The sequence below is a fragment of the Amphiura filiformis genome, chromosome 8 (genome assembly GCF_039555335.1).
Source record: "Amphiura filiformis chromosome 8, Afil_fr2py, whole genome shotgun sequence".
Classification (NCBI taxonomy): domain Eukaryota; kingdom Metazoa; phylum Echinodermata; class Ophiuroidea; order Amphilepidida; family Amphiuridae; genus Amphiura; species Amphiura filiformis.
In genome coordinates this window covers 12,387,267-12,393,266 of record NC_092635.1, presented here as the reverse complement: position 1 = coordinate 12,393,266, position 6,000 = coordinate 12,387,267, and positions in this window count along the sequence as shown.

The following is a 6,000-nucleotide window of genomic DNA, read 5'->3' as shown; positions in this document are numbered from 1 at the left end:
GACACATGTATAAATAAAAAAGCTATAATTTTGTTGAAGGAGCAAAGTTTAACAAACCATAACCCGCTTCTGGATATCGTTTGAAGTCAAATGATATACCATTTTTAAGTTTATGATGTTTATTTTTAAACACGAAATAAAACAAAATTGACCGGGGAGGAATTTACAGCTCATTAGCCGTGGACGGTCACATTTATGCAGCAGCTAATAGAGATACATCTTTGTGCCGCTTAGCCCTGGGCAGTGTAGATGTATTCATTCATACAGCAGCTAATGGACATACATCTTTATGCCGCTGAGTCCTAGGCAGTGTAGATGTAATCATTCATACAGCAGCTAATGGACATACATCTTTGTGCCACTGAACCTATGAAATGCACACTTGTCATCATGCTTTATTATCCAATGCGGCAACATGTGTCGCTCTGTGAACACCTAGGTTTCAATATCATTGAGGTGTAGGACTTTTTATTTTTTCGGAGAAGAGCAGGTAGGGCAACTACTTGATTATATTTCTACATGTTCATACTACATATACTCTGAAAATTTTAGAAAATTTGCACGGGTCAGGTTTTTTTAAATCACGTTTTTATTCCTAAAATGGGGGTTATAGCACCCTCAACGGCACTCTCTCCATAGGGCTACATGTAAAGACCAGTTATAGACAAATGGCCCTAAAATAAAACTGACTTGTTCATTTTTCCTCAAATTTTGCATATGATGTAGATTTAACATCTGGAATGTAATGCAAGTGGTGTCGTTGCTGCTCTTCTAAATTCATTTATAAAATGTCCACCCTAGACCATGGTGTGAACCAAATCTATCAGCCAATGAATACCTTACCACTGGATTTACTTGTCACATTCAGCAATACCAAAATTCTACCGAAGTATTATGGAAGTGAGTTTAAAATAGTGTCAAAAAATGCCTTAATATATGACACTTAAGTACGGCAATCAGGGGTGACCCTTTGAGAGTAGTTGGGTAGTGTGTAGTGGTCCATAAATGGTAGTATGCTAATTTGTGTACTGAGGGGTCAAAATCCTGCATCTTTATATAGTTATCTAGTCACATTTTCTTAGTTTCCTTTTTTTCTGTTGTTTTAAGACCAGGGGGCTTAAAAACAAGCCCTGATATGCCAATGTTTTATTTTTTATTTATGTGTACAGAAATCACTTATTTTATTAAAACTGATGAGATTATGTTGTTACACACTATCTTGATATACAAATTGAAATCATGTTATTGTGTATTGTAATTGTCTTGAAAAAGACCACAAAGTATTGTGATCTATGTGATTTAATTTAAATGTAATAATTCTAACAGTACTGCTATTAAGAAAATTTATAAAATTGTACTTTTTAAATTTGTTTTTTAGAAAGAGAAATATGCTTAAGGGATCGGATAACAATGTTTGCACAGTATTTTTGTAGGACCTGAGAGCACATCAGATTCACCAAATCGCATTCTCATATGAGGTATGCCGGTGGTATACCTCAAATATTTAGGTCTTTTAGGAAAAAATGTGTATCTTCAATACTGAAAGGTCAAAATTTTAAATGATGGACGACTTTTCCTCCCAGCTACATACACTTTAAGTATCATTAGATTTATAAAGTTTACTTCGAGGACTGTTAAATATCAAAAATATCAATTTTTAATAATTTGCCTTAAAATTTATATTATATCCCGAATTTCAAAATGTCAAAATTATTTGATATCAGAAGGACGTTCCTCGTATTCAGTATGCAATTTGGTATGTCTGGTGCAGGTCCCACAAAAGTAGCATGCAGATGTTGCTATGCGATCCCTTTAATTGCAAATGATCATTTTTCATAAACCAATGTAGTTAAACTTCACTAACCTGACAGTTTCAAATGTCTTGGCTGACATTCTTCCTCAGAGTGTTGAACTGTGACCCAACCTGGATTAATATTAGATGACATTTTTAAGCTCGGCTCAGGAAAGAAATACAATTTAATTTGGGCTTGAGCAATTATATTTTTAATATGTTTATGTATTTTAATAAGAATAGAATTTTATTACTGTAATTGTCAGATTGTTGATTCTACGCATAGATTTTGTGTCGTCATGTATATATTTATTTAGCAGTCCTTTCTGAGGAGTAGCCCCAGTGACTGTGGTAGCAGGGGTGGGTGGGTGGGACTAAAATGGGGACATTTGCCCCTTCAACTACCCCCATCACCCAGTTTGCCATCCAGTCAGGAAATAATAGCACAAAGAAGCCATATTTTGGACACCCATTTTGGGTTAAAATTGACCAGTTTTAGGAAATTTCCCCAATCTTTTCCCAAAATAATTTCCATTTGCCCCCCCCCCCAAACAAAATTAAAAATAATCCTGGATCCTGGTGCTGCCACGGAATAGCCCTCTCCAGAAAGGTCTCCTAATTCTTCTTTCTTGTGTGAATTCTAATTACCTTCTCATTGTGCCAAGATCTGATCCACTCAGACCAAAGGCAGACATTTTGACAATTGAGTTATTACCATTACTAACTTGCTTACTGATGTTGAAATTCCAAAGTCCCTTGCCAAGTTGGTTGCAAATTTTTATTTTATTATTTTTTCCCCATTTTGGTCTAATTGGATCAGATCATGTCACATGTTATGACATTGTGTAGTTCATGTATATAGTCTGTCTCATCTCAAGTTGAGAGTAACACCATGTTGGATTTTGTAGTTTTGAATCATTGCATTTACATGGTTGCATTGCCAGGATATGAACAAATTGCTCTTCTACATGTGTGTATATGCCCACAGGATTAGGGAATAGCGTGGCGATCCAAATCTGCCACTGCAAAAATATCCAACATGGCATATTTTAAACTCTCAACTTGAGACCAGAAAGAATATAATGGTTGATCATGACCTTTATCAGATGGCACCAAGACTAGATGATTGCTTTGTATATTTATACCTTAATAATAATTACCAATATTACTTGTTGAATTTTTAATTTATAATTGATAGAAATCACATAATGCCAAGAAATAAGTTGCCTGAAACTGTATTTATTACAAATAAAAGCCATTTGTTTTTACTGTGCCAAAGGCAGTGAGTTTATTAATTGATACTTGACCAATTTGGTTTTATAGTTTGTTAATGAAGGATCAAACCAAATTACCAATGAAGTCCTATGAATAAAACTAGTTTCTTCAGTCGGAGACAGATCCATGTGTAAGATATACCTTTGTAAAGAAGGCTCTTTAAAACATTGATTTCAAGATGATGATTTGGTGCTTATTTTTAATATAAAATGTTTAATCATTTTTAATAATAAAATGTTTTCAAAGTAATTGTATTAATTTTTTTTAATTGAAAATAATCATGATATGATGCATATTTTAAATCATAAAATGTTTTATTCAAAATTTGTGTCAATTTTTTATTTGATTATTTGAATTGCTTAACAACAACCCTGGATAACCCAAGAAAGCCTCAAAATGGCAGACTCTCATGGTTTATTTACTCAATTCCAAATGCACCAAAGGGAGGGAGCCTGGAAGTCTAAATTTAACCTTTGTTTCATTTAACAGTTATTGCCAATTAAATTTAGACCCCCCCCCCCCCAATATCCCAGCAAGTTACCAAGAATTGAACCTGGGACCTGTTGCACCAAGTTGCGTACCTTACCCTTTAAGGCCATGATTTCCCACCTATTATCCACATTATGAATGAATTCATATATACGTGTGTGTTTTCTTGCCATAAATTGCTTGGATTAAAGCTTTTGTTAAAATTATCACATTATATCCAGGTTTGTGTCCTGGTCAATTTTCACTCGGGGCTATAATGTCATGATTTTGGCAGGGTAAAAATAAGACTTGAAGCATGCAAAATATCATTCTCAATGAACAATATTGGTAAATTTTTGCCAAACATTTCTAAAGATTGAACACTGGTTAGGGAAAAATGGTATAGCAACTATTTCATTCCTGAGTTTTGTTTATAGGACTTCATCATTTGGTTCGAAGTACAAAATACATTTTTAACACTCTGTAACAGTAATTGTTTTATGATCTGCTATTGTCTATTTTATGTGTTTGTTAGACAAACATTTAGCTATTGGAAAGCTGTGCCTAAAATTAGAGAAAGACATCTAAAAATGTCACCAATGAAATTTGTTTGCTAATCTTTAGTCGAATACTGGTAGAATCCTCCTGTAAGGCAAATAGATATGATACGTTACGTGATTTATCTGTATGCTGAAACACAAGGATAAATTAATTTCTGCATGAAAACAAACATGCCAATAGATGGACAAGGACACAGTACCTAAGTTTGGTAGTGACATTAATACTTCTTCTTTGATTAGACACAAGTGTGCCGACAAACTGCCCTTATACAAGTGCTTGTGTACCCTGCGCTGTATACCTTTTCAGCAGATGATAGGAAATAAGTTCATAAAGATGATGTGTGCATTAAGCAAAAACACAACCAATAAGACACTGGCAACAGCCCATTCAATGATTGCATCACATGGTATGATTGTCACTAATCATGTATCGCATTGCTTTATGCAGCGTATTGAATGCGGTGTTCAATGTAAAGTCGAATATGCATTCAAGTACCAGAAATTTATTAGTTGCATATGATATATGATTGGTGTTTCTTGTAAAAGTGATTCCTAAAAAGGTCTATTTTAGCCGCATGATTTTAGCGTCGCCACTGGCCCCAGTCAGAACTCTTCCCCCCACCCGATGCCCCCATACAGTAAAAACCCAAAATTATGCAAATTTACACTTTTTGCGACAATTTTGACCCCACCACTGAAGATTCGATACTGCAACCATCGAAATATGCACCTGTGTCGCTACCAAACTTGAGGTGAACCAAAGTTTTACATATAGTTGATTTGATTCAGTATTAAATATTCCTAGAAACAAGAATGGTTGTGGAATACAATAGACACTTGATAAGATATGTTTAGAATAGGTTTAAGTTGATTATTGAGACTGTATAATGCTGTGTATAATTTGCAATATAAATATGTACAAAGATCATCATAATGAAATATGTTTTATATTATACCTTGTAATGTATCCAGAAGTATGCATTTCTTTTTATATAGATGAACTTAACATTATAGCCTGTATATATATTTCTATAATATGTAGGCATATCAAGTAATTGTCTCAATGAATAAAACCGACTGATATTAACACAATGTATTACTTTTCTATAAGATTGTATTTATAATTGAATGTCAGAAGTGCTTGAATAATGAAGATGAAATGTTACAGTTTTGTGTCACTTTGTTTTTTATTGCTTTGTGAAATTCCTCTCTATTGTTTATTTGTCCGACTCCCTCCCCCACCCCAGAAACTTTAATAGTGGGGATGTCCCCAGTATTATACTTCGATCAGTCCTAAATAGACAGGCCTTTTAAAATCGCAGATGTGCAGAATGTTCTTGTGACATCTCACCAGAAGTATCAATAATTGTGTTTTTATGTGTCATCTGCCTTCTGTTACAAACAAAAGATAGAACACAACAAGAGATGGTATTCGCTGTAGAAGTAGTGACATAACAGGATTAATTACCATAACAATGGGTTTATAATATTTTTGAATGTATTGCCTTGAACTATAAGCAGGATGCACTGATCACCTCGGCCATATACTGCGTCTTGAAGATGGCGAGCCTGTGAAAGAATATGCGCTTTATATTCCACCACATGGGAAGAGGAAACCGGGACGGCCGCGCACACTGTACTTACAGTATGTCCAGCACCTCAGGATATACTGAAGGGATGCTGCAGCGAAACAAAATTGTTTCGCTTGCCCAAGATCGCATTAGTTGGAGAAAGCTTGTAGTCGCCTGCTCCGCAGCCGACTGATGATGATGACTGATTACCTGTGTATGTGTGCAATGATAGATTGACTATGATACCGCTCTTTTAAGACACTAATCTTACAGGTGCCAGTGATCAGCATGATGTGAAAATTCTATAGAATTACGATCCGAGAATTACGATCAC